At 36.4% G+C, this 19,801-nt stretch overlaps 1 long non-coding RNA gene across 2 annotated transcripts in view; it reads left to right on the top strand.

Moving 5' to 3' along the window:
- The window catches only part of LOC123385436, a 554,832-nt gene that overhangs the window by 349,489 nt on the left and 185,542 nt on the right, over positions 1-19,801 (top strand). For both annotated transcript variants that reach the window (XR_006597927.1, XR_006597928.1), the window contains one exon: positions 13,880-13,923. This is a non-coding gene — a long non-coding RNA (uncharacterized LOC123385436). The remainder of the gene's footprint in view (positions 1-13,879; positions 13,924-19,801) is intronic.

Raw genomic sequence — 19,801 nt, forward strand, 5'->3', positions numbered from 1 at the left:
TAATCCAATTTCCTTACTGGTTATGGGTCTGTTCAAATTTTCTATTTCTTCCTGTTTCAGTTTTGGTAGTGTATATGTTTCCAGGAATTTGTCCATTTCTTCCATATTTCCCATTTTATTGGCATATAATTGCTAATAATATCTTATTATTGTTTTTATTTCTCTACTGTTGGTTGTGATTTCTCCTCTTTCATTCTTGATTTTACTTATTTGGGTCCTTTCCTTTTTCTTTTTGATCAAACTGGCTAGTGGTTTATCAATTTTGTTAATTCTTTCAAAGAACCAGCTTCTGGTTTCATTGACCTGTTCTGCTAGGTTTTTTTGGTTTCAATAGCATTAATTTCTGCTCTAATCTTTATTATTTCCTGTCTTCTGCTGGTTTTGGGGTTTTATTTGCTGTTCCTTTTCCACCTCCTTAACCTCCTTAAACAAGGTTAGCTTGTTTATCTGAGATCTTACTTCTTTAGGAAGGCCTGGATTCCTATATACTTTCCTCTTATGACCGCCTTTGCTGTGTCCCAGAGGTTTGGGGTTGTGGTGCTATCATTTTCATTGACTTCCATATACTTTTTAATTTTCTCTCTAACTGCTTGGTTAGCCCATTCATTCTTTAGTAGGATGTTCTTCAGTCTCCAAGTATTTGTTACCTTTCCAAATTTTTTCTTGCAGTTGATTTCGAGTTCCATAGCATTGTGGTCTGAAAATATGCACGGTATGATCTCGATCTTTTTGTACTTACTTAGGGCTGATTTGTGTCCCAGAATATGGTCTCTTCTGGAGAACATTCCATGTGCACTGGAGAAAAATGTATACTCTGCTGTGTTAGGATGAAATGTTCTGAATATATCTGTTAAGTCCATCTGTTCCAATGTGTCATTCAAAGCCATTTTTTCCTTGTTGATTTTCTGATTGGATAATCTTTCCATTGCTGTGAGTGGGGTGTTGAAGTCTCCTATTATGGTATTACTATCGATGAGTTTCTTTATGTTTGTGATTAACTGACATATATTTGGGTGGTCCACATTTGGCGCATAAATGTTTACAATTGTTAGGTCTTATTGGTCTATAGACCCCTTGATTATGATATAATGCCCTTCTGCATCTCTCTATACAGTCTTTATTTTAAAGTCTAGATTGTCTGATATAAGTATGGCTACTCCAGCTTTCTTTTGTTGACCATTGGTATGATAGATCGTTCTCCATCCCCTTGTTTTCAATCTGTAGGTGTCTTTAGGTCTAAAGTGGGTCTTTTGTAAACAGCATATAGATGGGTCTTGTTTTCTTATCCATTCTGTTACCCTATGTCGTTTGATTGGAGCATTGAGTCCATTGACATTTAGACTGAGTACTGAAAGAAATGAATTTACTGCCATTATGATGCTTGTAGAGTTGGAGTTTCAGGTGGTGTTCTCCAGTCCTTTCTAATCTTTTATTGCTTTTGGTATTTATTTATTTATATATATATATTTTTTCATCTTTTCTCCCCTCAGAGAGTCCCCCTTAAAATTTCTTTCAGGGCTGGTTTATTGGTCACACTCCTTTAATTTTTGTTTGTCTGGGAAAATTTTTATCTCTCCTTCTGTTTTGAATGACAGCCTTGCTGGATAAAGAATTCTTGGCTGCATATTTTTCTGATTCAGTCCACTGAATATATCCTGCCACTCCTTTCTGGCCTGCCAAATTTTTGTGGTAGGTCTGCTGCTAACCTGATCTGTCTTCCCTTGTAGGTTAGGGACTTTTTTTCCCTTGCTGCTTTCATGATTCTCTCCTTGCCTGAGTATTTTGTGAATTTGACTATGATATGCCTTGTTGATGGTCGGTTTTTGTTGACTCTAATGGGAGTCCTCTGTGCTTCCTGGATTTTGATGTCTGTGTCTTTCCCCAGGTTAGGAAAGTTTTCCGCTATGATTTGCTCACATAACCCTTCTACCCTTATTTGTCTCTCTTCCTCCTCTGGGACCACTATGATTCTGATGTTGTTCCTTTTTAATGAGTCACTTATTTCTCTAATTCTTAAATCGTGCTCTTTTGCCTTAATCTCCCTCTTTTTTTTCTGCTTCATTATTCTCTATAAGTTTGTCCTGTATATTGCTGATTCTCTGTTCTGCTTTGTCCATCCTTGCCGCCGCTGCATCCATCCACGATTGCAGCTCAGTTATAACATATCTTAAATTTCATCCTACTATTTTTTACTTCTTTTATCTCTGCAGAAAGGGATTCTAATCTATTTTCAACTCCAGCTAGTATTCTTAATTATCGTGATTCTAAATTCTGGTTCAGACATCTTGCTTGTGTCTGTGTTGGTTAAATCCTTGGCTGTTGTTTCTTTTTGCTCTTTCTCTTGGGGTGAATTCCTTCGTTTTGTCATTTTGAAGGGAGAAAATGAATTAATGAGGTAGAAAAATTGAAATTAAAAAAATTAAAATCAAAAACATATTAAAATTAAAAATTACAAACACACACACACAAAAATCAAATAGATGATGCTAGATCCTAGGTGTGTTTTGGTCTGGGTGTAGAAAGTGGTTTGCCAGATTAGAGAACCAAAAAAAAAAAAAAACCAAAAAACCAAAAAAAAAAAAAAAAAGAGGGGGAGAGGAAAAAAAGAAATAGTTGAGAATTTAAAAAAATGAATACACTAAAGTAGACTAAAATACACAAAAGTAGAGAATATAGTAGAAAAAATATAGAAAAATATTTTTAATAAAAATTAAAAAGGAAATATGAATTTTTTCATTTTCTGTATTTAACGAAAAAGTAAAGAAATGAAAATGAGAACAAGATAAAAAAAGAAAAAACAAAAAAAGAAATCGTTTGAAAGTTTGAAAAAGGAAATACACTGTAGTAGACTGAAATAAAATGATGGGAGTAAGAGAATTTGAAAAAAATTACATAAAAGCAAAAAATATAGTAATAAAAATTAAAAATATTTTTAAAAGAAATTGAAAGTAAAAATGAAGTTTTTCTCTTTCTACATTCATGAAAAAGAAAAGAAATGAAAAAGAGAAAAAAAGAAAAAGAAGGAAATTGTTTGAAAATTTGAAAAGATGAGTACACTGAAGTAGACTAAAATAAAATGATGGAAGCAAAGTAGAATTTGAAAAAATTTACACAAAAGTAAAAAATATAGTAATAAAAATTAAAGACAGGTATTTTTAATAAAAATTGAAAGTAAAAATGAGTTTTTTCTCTTTCTGTATTCAAGAAAAAGGAAAGAATTGTAAAAGAGAAAAAGGAAAGAGAGAAAAAAAATTGAATAGATGAACCTGCTAACAGATTGAAGTAGGACTGAAATTGCTTTGTTTTCCCCTAGAGGTCAGTCCATGTAGCTCTTTATAGTCCATAAATTAAGCTGGTGGTGAGGTTTGTGTTCCTGAAGAGTGAAGTTGGCCCAGTTGGGCAGGGCTCGCTGTAATAGTTCTGCTCTCCAGTAGATGGCACTGCTAGCCTACTGGGGTGGATTGTTGTGGCGCTCGTAGGTGTGCATGCGCATGTGCGGGAGCAGTGAAAAATGGCGCCACCCAGCCCCCCAGTCTGTTCTCGCGGATCAGCAATTGTGCACCAGTCCTCCGTCTTCAGCTCTTGTCCACTCCCCACTTTTCCACTCTCCATGACCAGACCCCAGGCAGTACCTCTCTCCCAAGTTTTGTCTCAGATGCGGCTATTTTCCCCAGCCCTACTTCCGAAAGACTGCTCCTTTGACCCACTCTGCCCCTCTGAGGGAGGGTCTCACCGAGCAATGGCCAAATGTTGGCTGCACCCAGGAACGCCCGCTGGATCCTGCTGTTGCAGGTGCCCTGAGACTGCAGCCAGGTGCCAGACCGCCCCCTAAAAAAATTGTGAGACAGTATAGCCTTAGCGTTTCAGGGAGCATGGAAAATCGTAACACATCTGGCACCAGGCTTCACCCTCAACAACGTGTCCCTAGCACCAGTGAGTGTGGCTGCCTTCCGGGGTCTGCTGGGACCAGGTGGCTTCAACAGTCTCTACCAAATGTCCTTCCAGCAGTGGAACCGTTTTTCCCCATGTGGCCTGAGAACCTCCCAGACCCCACTCTGTTCCTGGGGATTTGCCTTTCCACCAGAGCACCGCCAGGTATCGAGCTGCAGAGTTGCAGACTCTGTGCTCCCCTTGTTTATAGTCTTAGTGGAATTTAAATTCTCTCCTTTCTCCTTTCTCCCTTTTTAGTTTAGTCCCTGCGGCTGTTTCCAATTTTCCACTTTCTCTCCAGCTGCTTTTGGGGAGGGGTGCTTTTCCCATATGCTCCCCCCCCTCCCCAGTCTCCGTCCTCTCTCTGCCCACAAAAGGGGTTCCCTACCTTTTGGGGCTTCTTGCTTCAAGTTCAGCTCTTCGTGTTGTGTACCTGCTGAATTCTGTGGTTCCGGTTGTGCAAATTGTTGTGTGAATCTTCCAATCAGTTTTCTAGGTGTGTAGGATTGTTTAGTGTTGGTCTGGCTATGTTTCATTGACGTGAAACACACAAAAAGCTTCCATGCTGTTCAGCCATATTGGCTCCTCCCTATTGAAACATTCTTAAATACTTCAATAACAGTCCAGAAATGATTCCTGGATAGCATTAAGCTTTCAAAATGCAAAATGCTTAACTATTTAATAAATAATAAAGTCAGGGGGAAATATGCTTCTGAGCAGTATACAATGTTAGTGTGGATTTTCTTACTATACTGCAAGGAGCTGGTACTCCAGTACAACTAAACAATGAAACAATATGTTAAACGTAGAAAAGATACTAACTGGGTTGCCTGGGTGGCTCAGTCTGTTAATCCTCTGCCTTCTGCTCAGGTCATGATCTCACTGTTCTTGGGTTCGAGCTCCGCATCGGGCTCTGGGTGGGCTCTGGACTGACAGCTCAGAGCCTGGAGCCTGCTTCAGATTCTATCTCCACCTCTCTCTCTGCCCCTTACCTGCTTGCAGTCTGTCTCTCTCTCTCTCTCTCTCTCTCTCAAAAATAAATAAACATTAAAAAATATTTAAAAAAAGAAAAGATTCTAACTAAATTGTAGCCTGTTGATAGTGCCCCCAGGCACCTAACTAAAGCAAACAGGAGCATAATCTTCCCAGTAAAGGAAAGGGTAGAGAAGGTAAGAGTAATAATATGTAATAGATTTAATCAACTTTAATGCACCATCACAATCTCCTCAGAACAGCAGAGATAGGGGCGCCTGGGTGGCGCAGTCGGTTAAGCGTCCGACTTCAGCCAGGTCACGATCTCGCGGTCCGGGAGTTCGAGCCCCGCGTCGGGCTCTGGGCTGATGGCTCAGAGCCTGGAGCCTGTTTCCGATTCTGTGTCTCCCTCTCTCTCTGCCCCTCCCCCGTTCATGCTCTGTCTCTCTCTGTCCCAAAAATAAATAAAAACGTTGAAAAAAAAATTAAAAAAAAAAAAAGAACAGCAGAGATAGAAGTGCAATATGATCAAAGTCCTCTCATGAGAAGAAGTACCCGATTAGATGTCTTTGCTGATATATACATATAGTTTGGTTTAGGGAATTTTTGATTTTGATAGTGAATTTCTGGTAAAAGTTTTTGCAAGTCATTATAGTGAATGGATAGTGAGATTTTGAATAGCAAGAGATAATTGTACATGGGTTGTGAATGTACAAAAAAAATCCTCAATTTTTTTTCTTGAAGAACTAGATGAGATACTTATTCTCTCTAAAAGACCTAACCTTATTAATCGTTCACATATAGCATTAAATGTTAAGTTTGGAAAAAGTGGAAAGATATAATTGTTGTCATTAAATTCATCATATATTAATGATATGCCTATTTTTGTTTGCAAACGTTCTTTCCTGCCTGCCACCTATTTTCTTCTGATTCGATATGCTTACACTTTACCAATTTGGGGAAAATGAAGTGAAAGAAAGGCCCCCCAAATTCTCATATCAAAGTGTCATTCTAATCAACGATGAGCAAGCAATCTGCTGTCCAGAAGCTGCAATGATGATCATTATTCCTTGCAGCGGCTCTTAATAAGGCTCTTAGGTCATATTGATTTGTCTGGTGCCCCAAATAATTTTCCAAATGTGTTACCCCAGGGACTGAAAGCTGGTTAGATTGTTAGTGCCTGGTTTTAAAAATTGGAGAAGGATTGGTATTCTGTTTTGTCGATCTCAAATCCTCCTGCATTATTTCAGAGGCTGTTCTATCTATAACAGCTTTGTATATCTAGTATTGCACTTATGGAAAATATACCTAATTTGAAATTAAACAAATATTGTTTCTGTATCACGGATCAAAAGTGTGGCTGGCAAGCTGTTTTCAGTCTATGGAGTCTGTTATTGCTACTGCTAAGCCACCTATGCCATCCAGCTCAGCTTATAATGACAAAAATAAGAGTAAAACATGGGAGTCTCCTCCACTACCCTATGGTGGCATTTTATTTTTATTTTAGCCAACATTTACAAGCAAAGTGTACAAAGGAATTTTTCTGGTTAAATAGTTAAGTAGGTTTTTCTCCTTTGAATGGAAAATCTTTGTGATACTTTGCCTGTACTTGGTTTAGTAAAGGGTACTTCATTAGCCTAAAAAACTAACCTGAAGAAGTAGACCAGTTAGAGTCTCATCCTCTCTATTGCCAATGGTTAAAAAAAAAACACAAAAAACTATTTAGTTTCAATTAAAGTCGTAAATAAAACTAGAATAAAACTAGAATTTGCATTCACATTATCTGGAATAATATCTGAAATGTCATAACCATAGCTGTAATTTTTAGCTTTGGTTTTTGTTAATTGCCGTGTGCAATTTGGAGCCCAAAAACATTTATTTTGGATTTATAGGTTAAACAGTACCTGCCCTAATTCTGAAAAACAAAATGTGGATACAGTTTGGAAGAGCAGGAGGAAGCTGACCAATAAAATGCTAAAATGCTAAGCAACTAAGGAAATTAGAGAATATAGGGTACCACTATGGAAAAACTAAATTAGCCTTTCATTATTGATAGTCGACTAATTAATGCATGGGTAATTTAGTTCACATTTATTGAGTGCTTTTAAATTTTCACACACTTCAGTAGCAAAAACCGCTTTGCCTAATAACAAGAAAAATTACACAGAAAATTTTTAGGAAAACATCAGACACTAAGATCAATATATGTTATTATGCATAAGAGTGATGGATTTCAAATCGGGCAATTCTCAGTGGTTCCAAACTGAGTAGGGAAATGGAACACCATGGAACTCTCTTTTCATGTAGACGATATATCTTCAGTCTCAAGAACAGAGTAAAAAGCACTGAGAGTACATAGAAAACGTCTAAGAATTGACATATTAATGTAAAAAAAATGGAAATCCAGAATTAGAGTACTCTACGTGCTTTCTCTCTCTCTGTCTCTCTCTTTCTCTCTCTCTCATAGTGTGCATTTTGAGACTTTTCTTGTCATTAACTGCTAAGCTAATTATATTGTGGTCATTAAGTATGTATGATATGCACTCTATGCTAAAACACTTGCTATTTTATAAAAGCAACATATTAGAAATAATAAAATAATTAAGAACTTTATGCTGGTGAAAACACACATGTCAAAACTTATGGGATGCTCTAAGAAAGTTAGAGATGTAAATATTTATGTTAGTAAAGAAAAAAGTTACTGATGGAAAAATCTTATATCCTATATAAGAACATAGCAAGAGAAAAACATAGTAAGGCCAAAGATGAGAAGGAAGGAGATTAAAAAAAGAAATCAATAAAATAGAAACAAGATGAAAAACAGATGTTTAACAGAACCAATAAGGTTGATGATTTTTTGAAAAACAATATACAAGTTTTGAAAAACAATGTAATCTTGTATTCAACCACTTTCATAAATATTCCTATTTTTAATAATTTATAAAGTTTTTTAGATTTTCTATATAAATTAATGTTATGTGTGGTTACCTATGCATATATATTCTCTTTCCCACAGCCATATTTTTCTAAATTTTTTTCTTAATGTTCTTCCTGGAACTTCTTCTACAATACAGAAATGTAAGTGATGATTATCGAATTCACAGTATCATTCCATATACAATGTGAAAAATTTTAATATAAAACCAATTAATATAAAACTAAAAAAATCTAAAGAAACTCTACAAATTACTAGAAAAATGGAAATATTTATCAAAGTGGCTGAATATAAGATAATACATATGGTTGAATCACATTACATTTGCCATTCACTTGATCACTTTGACATATAAAAGTTGAATTTTTTATGGTTCAACTTAATACTGTCTGTTACATTCCTAAATATTAAAAACAAACAGCAAGAAAATGGCTTCTCTTTGACAGTATTTACAGTAGTCATGAAGAATATCAAGTATTAAAAACATAGCTGATAAATGTGTAAGATTTCTACAGAGAAGCGTGTGAGTTCCTAAAAAAATAGTTAAAGGATGACTAAATGAGAATTTATATCATGTTCATAAATTCATTGAAAGAGTGTGTTCTTCATGCTCTATATAAAATTTCATTGCATGAGTAATGTTATTTCAGGAAAGAATGCATTCACCACACTGTGTTACATTTAATACACTTTTTAAAGGTACGTGTATCAAAGATATTTCTAAGAATGCTAGTTGGATATATTTATGTAAAACTCTACCAAGATATATGGATATAATTCTTGAATTTGAAATAAAAATAGTATATTAATTCAAAACAAAAGAGAAAAAGAAAGACAAATACAGAAGAATCAATACTTTAAATTTGTCAGTTTTCCCCAACTGATCTATGGAGTGGATTAGAATTTAATGCAATCCCAGTGAAAGGGTTATGAAACAAAATTAATGCAAACCCACTTGCCAGGTTGTACAAAACACTTTATAAGATAATTCTAAAATTTCTATAGAGGGGTAAGCATTCAAGAATAGCCAGAACATTTCTGAAGAACTATAGGGGCAGAGACTTATCCTACCAAGTATCAGGAGGTATGAAATGATAGGGATTAAATTAGTGTTTAGTACTAATCCAGAAATTTTTTTTCTTTAATGGCCAATGGAACAGAATTGGTCAAATGAAATATACCCACACATTTATGAAACTTTGGTATATCACAGAAATAGCATTTTATTTAAAAAAAAATTTTTTTAATGTTTTATTTAGTTTTGAGACAGAGAGAGACAGAGCATGAACGGGGGAGGAGCAGAGAGAGAGGGAGACACAGAATTGGAAGCAGGCTCCAAGCTCTGAGCCATCAGCCCAGAGCCCGATGCGGGGCTCGAACTCACGGACCGCCAGATCGTGACCTGAGCGGAAGTCGGCCGCCCAACCGACTGAGCCACCCAGGTGCCCCAGAAATAGCATTTTAGATTATAGGAGAAAAAAGAATTAATCAATACATGGAATAGAAACATGATTACATTTATTAAAAAAATGTGTTTTGAAAAATGATTATATTTTAAAAGATGAAATAAATGAAAAAATGAAACTGGATTCCTACATTAAACAACATATAAAAATAAATTCTAGATGGATTAAACACTTAGGTGTCAAAATCAAAGCTTAAAGATAAAGGTAAATCTTTTCTTAAATAAAACCCAAAAAGCATGTCTCTAAAAGAAAGTACTAATAAATGTTACAGTGTTAAAAGTAGAAACTTTGTTGATCAGGAGACAGTTGTGTATCAGTAAGTAAGTGATATATGTAGAAAAACATACTACTCTTGCTACATACAACAAACAATAAATTAGTATCAAGACTATCTAAAGAACTTCTGCAAACCAATAAACAAAACACAAACAGTCTGATAGAATAGGCAAGATACATTAAAAAATATTTCATGTAAGAGGAAACACATATAGCTAACAAATATGTAAAGAGTTGTTTGACATCTTTAATGATCGGGGAAATGCAAAGCAAGACTATGTTAAGATAAACTTTTGCACTCATTTCACTGGCAAAAATTTTAAAATCTGACAATATCAAGAGGATGCATGTACACTGGCTCTCTCATATCTCGTTGTTGGAAGGTTTAATTTTTGCAGTGAATTTTGTAAATGATATGGTATTATTTCTTAAAATTGAAACTCACATACTCTGTGACACCCAAGGATCTGTAAGCATATCTTCAAGAGAAAACTTTGCAAATGTACTATAGGAAACTTGTGCAAGAATGTTCATAATTGCACATTTTACATAGTAAGAACCTGAAAATGATTCAGATGCCCAGTTAAGGGAGAAGACATGGGTGAGCTATTCACATAGTGTGATATGGTATTGACACAATGAGCAATTTTAAAGCAGACAAAATGAGTGTATTACAATGGCATATACCATATCACTGCATATCATATTTTATGACAAGCACCCCGCTCATATAACAAATGACCTGATAAACTTGTTATTAAATAAATGTTAAAACAACTAAAATTTCAAAGCACTTTTCAAGGATACATGCAATTACAATAAAATATAGGAAGATAAGGAAATAAATGATGGGCATAGGACTCAGGATACTTGTAATGCAAGAAGGGGGAGGCAGGTTGCTAAGAAAAGAGGACTGCATTGTTAGACACAGGTTATTGTCAGTGTGCTCACTTAAAAAAAAGTAGTTGGTTAGTGCTTATTATGTTAGTCAAAATAAAAAATTAAACAAAAAAATTCAATATAATATAAATCCTCAATATATTATATTATATAATATAAAAATTCAAAACGGGTCCACACATGTACCAATGATGTAATCATACTATCGTCAAGGATAATAATCCAATTATGTGCACCCGAGTTCAAAGAATTAAAAAAAAATAATGTAAGTCCTTTTCTAGAAAAAAACAAATAAAATCTTTCTAAAGCACATCCCTATACCTTTAAGCAATTAAATAGGTACATGGACTAGTATTAGGCCAGGAAATTCAAATGTTGCCTGATTTCAGAAGTGTAAAAACTGCTTATGATTAATTGACTAAGTGAAAAATCACATATGATGACAACTATTATCAATTTTTGTAACACCTAATCTATGCACTGATTAATCCCTGGAAGCAGAATTATAGGTGTGATGAATGGCCTTTACCAAGTAGAATTTCTTGTCTTTATTAATCTTGTTTGTTTTTATACAGCAGCACTGTCAGTGTAGGGTGAACAATGAACATAAAATAAAAATTACTTTTTAAGTCATCATTGCAAAAGTAGGCAGATTGAACCACATTTATTTTTGTAAGTGAAAGTCTTTAATCACCTTAACCACTTTTGCTTAGAATTTATTCTTTGCTTTGGCTGTGAAGATGCTTAGTTGAATTGACCTAATGAGAGGCCCTTTTGAAAAATTTATAGGAAGGTTTAACTTCAGAACCTTGAAAACTTCTTTGTTCAAAATTATGAGATGATTCTGTTGAAGGGAAATATTGCCAGTAATTGATGACCCTGATGTGCTTTAATTTCTGAGGTCACCCAGGGATAGCTAAGGGGCACAAGAATAAAAGAAAAAAATATCTATCTATATATATCTGCATTTTATGTCTGTATATAAATATAATTTGTTCATTTGGGTTGGAGGAAATGGGTTGTTGAAATCATTTGCTCTCCTTGAGCAGCAATACCCCAGTTTTGTTTTCTTTTTAGTAATCAGAATCAATCACTAGTCCTTCTGTGTCTGCCTGTTGGTTCAGAGCCTCAAGTGACCAGGGGACAGTCTTGGCCCCCAATTTAATGCAATTATGATTGTTTTCCCTGGTGGGGAAGATTCCCTCATTCAAGAATTAGGTCAACCTAATGCGCTGGTTTCATGGTACAGAGAAACCCTCAAGGGATTGTCAAGTACCTTGTGCTTAGTTATATAAGGAAGCTGTTAAAACCACCTCTGGAATTGACAGGGTAAAAAGGAGAATTTGCTGGAAGCCAAGAGCTATAGTTATGACTATAGGAGAGGAATATCTGCTAGGCACCTTGACTTTAGGTAGCAGAATATGACCACATCTAACCTGTGTCCTGACAGGAAGGGAGTTACCTACCTTCCCGTCTCTTGCCAGTGTCTCCCACTAGCTGAATACAACTGATAGTACATTGATGCAGTCCTGGAGCACAGAGTGGGGTGGAAAAGAGTATACAGTGGATTTGTATGGTGAATGGAGACTATTCAATGGAAACTACCTCCTTGTTGAATAGGCTAGTTTTCTGCTTATGATTTAAGCAACAGGGCTCAAAGTTTTGGACTCTAGGCCAAAGACCCAGAAAAAGCAAGAGGTTCCTCTTGATACTCATGTATGATTAACTTCAAAATCCTGTCCCAGAATCTTGGTAAAATGAGCAAAAGTGGGAATTCCACATTCAGAGGAAACTTTCCTGTGATAGTTCGTGTGTCCGTTTGGCGGGATCATGGATACCCAGATATCTGGGGAGAAATTATTTCTGGGTGTGTCTGTAAGGGTGTTTCTGTAAGAGATTACCATTTGAATTGGTGGATTTAGTAAAGCACACTGCCCTCCCCATTGTGAGTGGGCTTTGTCCAATCCAGTGAGCACCTGAATAGAGCAAAAGGTGGGGTAAGAGTACTCAGTCTCTCTCTGCATTACTGGATGAGCAGAAAGTTCTCTCTCCTGCCCTCAGTGCTTCTGGTTCTCAGGCCTTCACACTGAAATCTGCACCACTGGCTCTCTGGCTCTTAGGACTTTGAACTTAATCACTGGCCTTTCTGGGTCTCTAGCTTACAGAAAGCAGATTGTGGGACTTCTCAGCTTCCTGAATCATGTGAGCTAATACCTTATAATAAATATGTTATATATATTACATATATTTTATACACATACACATACACACACACACACACACAATTGGTTTTGTTTCTCTGGAAAACCCTGACTAATACAAAACTTTATCCCTACTCACAATAGGGATCCTTATATCCCACAGAGTAAATACACCATATATATAGACCAAAATCAATATAAGAACTACATATCAAGGTGACTTTCAGTCTATATTTCCTTTTATTAAGTACAAAATGAATGACTACAAACTTAAATTCTTTAACATTTCTCAAACATGGTATAGGACAGCAAGAAGTTGTTATGGCTGATATTTTCCAAGTCAACTCTCCAAGATGAGGCATTTAGGCTTATGAATGCCTCCTACCAGTTTCTGAGCTTCAACCTTAATGCCCTGTGTGAATGAATAGTCCAAAGGAAAGATAGACTTCTTCATTAAGCCATGCAAGATTTTGCAGATACAGTAGAGTCTAAATTAATATTTAGAAAGGAAAAGTTTTTCTAAAAGGAGCATAATATTCAATGATATATTTCAATGTTATATTTCATATTATAACATGCTTAATTAATATTCTTACACACTTTAGTTGATTCCTTAGACCCCACGTCATCTCAAACTTCATCAGGTCAGAATAAATCCTTCACTCTTCATTTGCATAAATAAATGGCCATCACATCTGCTTTTTCAGAATAAAGAAATTAAAGCCATCAAAAGTCTAATCATGTCTGTATATGTTGGAAGACAGAACATTACATACACCTTGGAAACTGTAGTATTTCAGGTTATACTAGTCTCATCATAGTTTCAAAGAATGTCAATCAAGGGCAGATGTCATGTGCCATCTACTTTTATCTCTTTCAGAAGCCTCTTTAAGAAAGGATTATCATCCAAACACAAGGATAATAATCAAAATAGAAGTATCAATAACTGAACGTTCTCATGTTTCACTTCTATAACAATATCTTGTACATATTACACAGTACTCTTGCATAACCTAGTTTAGTCTTTCACAATAGTCCCATGAAGTAGGTTCCATTCTTTTCAACATTTTAGATATGAGGATACTGAAGCTTAGAGAAGCTAGGTAAAGTTAAAACAGGAGTAAGTGCTAAATAAAGTTGGACCTGTTTTCCTCATCTGGGTTACATGCTCTTAACCTTTCTCCTATGCTGTTTTATAGGTGCTCAAGTTCAGCCCTGACTCTGAGACGGAGGCTGTCTATTGGTAAGTGAATTTGTGATAAGCTCATGTTTCCACTTTGGTTCAGCCTTGACAACCTGTTCCAAGCATGATGAACTAAAATAGAAGTTGAATCTAAAGGAGCACTGTGGCTCTGTTTAAGAAGGTTAAAATCGGGTATAGTACTTTCTGGCAGCAGTTTATATCTGGCTTTCAGGGTTTTTACAGTAATAATATTAAAGGCAACAATGATTATAATAATTATTAATACTATCATTAAAGAAATAATTTATTAGTTTAGGAGTGACAAACAAGTACTGTGGTAGGTGGTATTATTGTTCTCAGTTGCTTGCTCCTTCCCTGTGAGGATTATGCCTCTCCGCTCATTACTGTATGACCTACGTAGTGCTTCCTGTGGCAGGAGTATACTTGGATTCCATTAATGCCATGTCTAGCTAGAAGATTTAAGAGACTTTATGTGTTTCCAATAGTTCTCGTGCCCCTTTGCACATTTCAGCACATCTTAGAATGTGGTTTTTCTCTCAGCTTAAATCTTGGAAAGAAGATGTATGGAACAGAATCCCATCAAGAGCAGACATGTAAGAGTTGACATGTAACTTAAGCAAAGAATAGACTTTTATTGCTCTAAGTTTGAGACTGTTAGGGCAACCTTACCTGGCAGAAGCTCACACATGGCAGATGTTGCTAGTTGTTCATGACCTTCTTTACCATGGAGTCCAGACACAGACCCTTTGGAACCCTGTCTGCATAGCACGCTAGATATCCTATACCATTGAACCACTGATAGTTCAAAGCTTCTTGATGATTCTTATATGTCTGATGTTATGCCAGACATGATATAAAACATTTAAATTTGACAGATAATACTCTTGTTATCTAGGGATTATAAGCTTTACAAAAATATATATAGAAAGAGTGAAAAGTGATGAAATTCAAATGATCTAATTTCGATGTCCTTCATGATTTTCTCAAGAGAATGGATAATATAAAAATAATATTCAAATTAGTGGCCCTGATGTAATGCGTATGTAACCGACAATAATGCCCTGACATATGATATGGTAGGTTCCTAATAATTTGTTGGATAAGTGGCCAATAATTATTATGTAAAACATTTTTTAAAATATTTATTTATTTTTGGGAGAGAGACACAGACTGCGAGCAGGAGAGGGGCAGAGAGAGATAGCGGCACAGAATCTGAGCAGGGTCCAGGCTCCAAGCTGTCAGCACAGAGCCTGATGTGGGGCTCAAACCCACAAACCATGAGATCATGACCTAAGCCAAAGCCAGATGCTTAACCAACTGAGCCACCCAGGCACCCCAAATGACCAATAATTATTAACTTCGAAAAATTATTAATGTACTCAGGATCCTAAAAATTATGTAGTACATAAAAACATGATTTGTAAAATACCAAAATGCAGAAAAGTGAAAATGTTTGCTATATATTCTGTCTTTAGAGATGGTGTTTCAAGTGACTGTTGAAACTATTGAAATCAAGGAGGAGTTAAAAAGGCAGAGAAGTAGGGGAATCCTGGGCTTTCCTCTTCCCTCAAACACAGCTGTATTGAGGTCAGATTACTTGGAACACCCAGGAAATTGATCTGCAGAGTGACAGAAGGATCTCCAGAGTTGGGAGACAGACAGCTTAGTAAATGGAAGTGAACTGGGGGAGAGGAAAACAGCGGTGTCATGGAGAGGAGGGAACCCTTTCAGTGGAAAGAAAAAAAGAAGAGAAAGATCGAGAGGTTGAGAAAGTGCAACATGGAGTCTGCACAAGAAGAAAACCCCTCTGGACCATCGACTGGGGAGTAAGAAGTAACAAATGTCCCAGGTTTTTGGTTTTTGTGGTGTTGTTGTTGTTGTTGTTGTTGTTTGTTGTTATTGTTTTTCTGAGCAGCTTTTTGAGTTTAAAATGAAGTTTTGGAAGTGTGTGACTTTCTCCACACTGAAGCTGTGGTGCACAATCCTGGAGAGGATAGAGCTGGCCCTGGGGTGCAGAGGACAGAGCTGACCCTGGGGTACATAGCATGATGTATGGATCTCTGGGGCACACTGGGAGACAAGATTCCCCTTCTTGGAGTACTTTTGGAAGATGGTTTATGCTTTCCCAAGGACCAAAAACCCTGCAGGTGCCGGCCAAAGAAAGGACCTTCATCAGCAGGGTGGAGAGGCTCTACTCCAGAGGAGGAGAGAGGATCTGCATCATGCTGGCTCCTTTAAGACTTTGGGTTTTGAATTCTGGCCATGCACCAGAGAAAAACTGCAGGAGAGCTGTGGCATAGGGAGAGCTCCCTACCCTAGCTATTCTGTGAGGACTGCCTAAACAGCGGGGGATGTGAGATCCCAGGTCAAGGGATGAGAGATTGGAGTGGCACAATTTTCCCCTAACACCAACATGGTGGGACATTAGACAGCAACACAGCAGCGCCCAATGGAGGTGAGACACGCTTACACCAAACCACCCCCCAGGCCCCACCCCATGCCTGGCAACTGCTTATTTACTGGGGCCAGACTGACCCTGAGCCAATGCAGCTGGCCTCTTCTCCAGAAAACCAGCACACCCAGTAACCCCCATGCGCCAAGTGTACTGAAACTGGGTGCTTCAAAATGACACCGGCAGTTCTTTTTCCTTTTTTCTTTCTTCTTTTTTTCACTTGGAATCAGGCTTATAGTTTCGTGTTTGTTTTTTCCATTTCTTTTTCTCTTTTTTTTGGATCAGGATTTTTTATGCTTTACTTTTTCTTTCTTTTCTTCTACTTTTTTCCTTTATTTTTCTTTGGGATCAGCCTCATAGTTTTTTGATTCTCTGTGTTTTTTTTTCCCTTTCCTTTTCTCCTTTTTTTGGGAATCAGGCTTTTCCATCTCTTTTTCTAGGGATACCTCAACAAACAAATAAAAGCATACCTAGTAAAAGGTCCAAACACTCCCCTGCTGCAAGCAAGGAGGAGCTCTAGAGATTAATGACCAGTGGGAAAGAGCAAGCAAGACACAACAGTAGAGTCCACACAGCATATATCAGAAACACTTCCTGAAGTGCCAGACCCTAGACGGTATATGACCCCTTTTTAATATAGTATTACTCTCAGGTGCAGAAAACATAGCAAACTTTCAAAACACACAAAATACAGAAACTTAGCCACAGTGACACAACAAAGGAATTCTCTACAAAAGAAAGGTTAAGAATAAATCACAGCCAGGGACTTGCTTAAAACAGATATAAGCAATGTATCTGAAAAAGAATTTAGAACAATAGTCAGAAGACCACTAGCTGGGCTTGAAAAAAGCATAGTAGACATCAGAGAAACACTTGCTGCAGCAATAAAAGACCTAAAAAACTAGTCAGGATGAAATTAAAAAATGCTATACCTGAGATGCAAAACCAACTGGATACAGTGACAATGAGGATTGAAGAAGCGGAAGAGAGAATAGAGATACAGAAGATAAAATTACAGAAAACAATGAAGCTGGAAAAGGAGGGAAGGAAAATTATTAGATCACAAGGGGTAACTCAGAGAACTTAGTGATTTCATAAAATGCAACAATATCTGTAGCATAGAAGTCCCAGAAGAAGAAAGGTAAGATAAAGGGGAAGATTTGTTTGAACAAATTATAACTGAGAAGTTCCCTGATCTGTGGAAGGAAACAGGCATTCAACTCCAAGAGGCATAGATAACTGCCTTCAAAATCAACACTAACAGATCAACACCACAGCATACCATAGTGAAACTTCAAAACTACAAAGATAAAGAGAGAATTCTGAAAGCAGCTGGGGACAAAAGGTCTTTAGCCTATAAGGGTAGACACATTAGGGTAGCAGCAGACCTTTCTACCAAAACTTGGCAGCCTAGAGGGCATGTCAGGACATATTCAATGTGTTGAATGGGAAAAATGTGCAGCCAAGAATTCTTTATCCAGCAAGTCTGTCATTCAGAATACAAGGAGAGATAAAGGCTTTCCCTGACAAACAAAACCTAAAGGAGTTCATGACTACTAAGCCAGCCATACAAGAAATTTTAAGGGGGACTGTCTGAGTGGAGAAAAAAAAAAAAAGAATACCAAAGTAACAAAGACTACAAAGGACCAGAGAATATCACCAGAAACACCAACTCTACAGGTATACAATGGCACTAAATTCATATATTTTAATAATCACTCTGAATGTAAATGTACTAAATGCCCTAATCAAAAGATACAGGGTAGCAGAATGGATTAAAAAGCAAGAGCCGTCTATATTCTACCTACTAGAGACTCATTTTAGACCTAAAGACACCTGTAGATTGAAAGTGAGGGGATGGAGAGCCATCTATCATGCTAATGGATGTCAAAAGAAAGCCAGAGTAGCCAAATTATATCAGACAAACTAGATTTTAAAACAAAGACTGTAACAAGAGATGAAGAAGGGCATTATATCATAATTAAGAAGCTTGTTCTTCAAGAAGATGTAACAATCATAAATATTTATGCCTCCAAGTTGGAAGCACCTAAATATATAAATCAATTAATCACAAATGTAAAAAAAAACCTCATTGATAATAATACCATAATAGGAGGAAACTTTGATACTGCACTTATAGCAATGGCCAGATCATCTAAGTAGAAAATCAACAAGGAAACAGTGGTTTTGAATGAAACACTGAACCAGATGGACTTAACAGAGATATTCAGAACATTTCATACTGAAGCAGCAGAATACACATTCTTCTTGAGTGTACATGTAACATTCTCCAAAATAGATCACATACTGGGTCACAAATCAACTCCCAACAGATACAAAAAGATCAAGTTCACACCATGCATATTTTCAGATCATAATGCTATGAAACATGAAATCAATCACAAGAAAAAATTTGGAAAGCCCTCAAGTACATGGAGGTTAAAGAACATCCTACTAAAGAATGATTGGGCTGACCAGGAACTTCAAAAGAAATAAAAAAAATACATGGAAGCAAATGAAAATGAAAATAAGGCAGTCCTACAAAGCAAGTACATTGCAATTCAGGCCTATCTCAAGAAGCAAAAAAGATCCCATATATACAACCTAACCTTAAACCTAAAGTAGCTAGAAAAGGAACAGCAAATAAAGCCCAAATCCAGTAGAAGGGAAATAATAAAGATTATAGCAGAAATAAATAATATAGTAACAAACAAACAAAAAACCCCAGAAGAACAGATCAATGAAACTAAATGCTGGCTCTTTGAAAGAATAAACAAAATTGATAACCCCCTAGCCAGATTTATCAAAGAGAAAAGAGAGAAGACCCAAATACATAAAATCACAAATGAAAGAGGAGAGATCACAACCAACATTACCGAAATACAATTATAAGAGAATACCATGAAAAATTATATGCCAACAAACTTGGCAATCTTGAAGAAGGGACAAATTCCTAGAAACTCACATTCTGCCAACTGTGAAACAGGAAGAAACAGAAAATTTGAACAGCCCATAACCAGCAAAGAAATTGAATCAGTTAAATAAAAAATCTCCCATAAATAAGAGTACTGGGACAGATGGCTTCCCAGAGGAATTCAACCAGACATTTAAAGAAGAGTTAATATTTACTCTTCTCAAACTATTCCAAAAAAATAGAAATGGAAGGAAAACTTCCAAAATCAGTCTATGAAGCTAGCATTCCTTGATTCTAAAGCCAAAGACCCCACTAAAAAGGAGAGTTACAGGCCAATATCCCTGATGAATCTGGATGAAAAAATTCTCAACAAGATAATAGCAAGTCAATTTCAACAGTGCATTAAAAGAATTATTCACCTGGATCAAGTAGGATTTATTCGTGGGTGGCAAGGGTGGTTCTGTATTTGCAACTCAATCAATGTGATATACCATATTAATAAAAGAAAGGATAAAAACCATATGATCTTTGCAATAGATGCAGAAAAAGCA

The sequence above is a fragment of the Felis catus genome, chromosome B2 (genome assembly GCF_018350175.1).
Source record: "Felis catus isolate Fca126 chromosome B2, F.catus_Fca126_mat1.0, whole genome shotgun sequence".
Taxonomy (NCBI): domain Eukaryota; kingdom Metazoa; phylum Chordata; class Mammalia; order Carnivora; family Felidae; genus Felis; species Felis catus.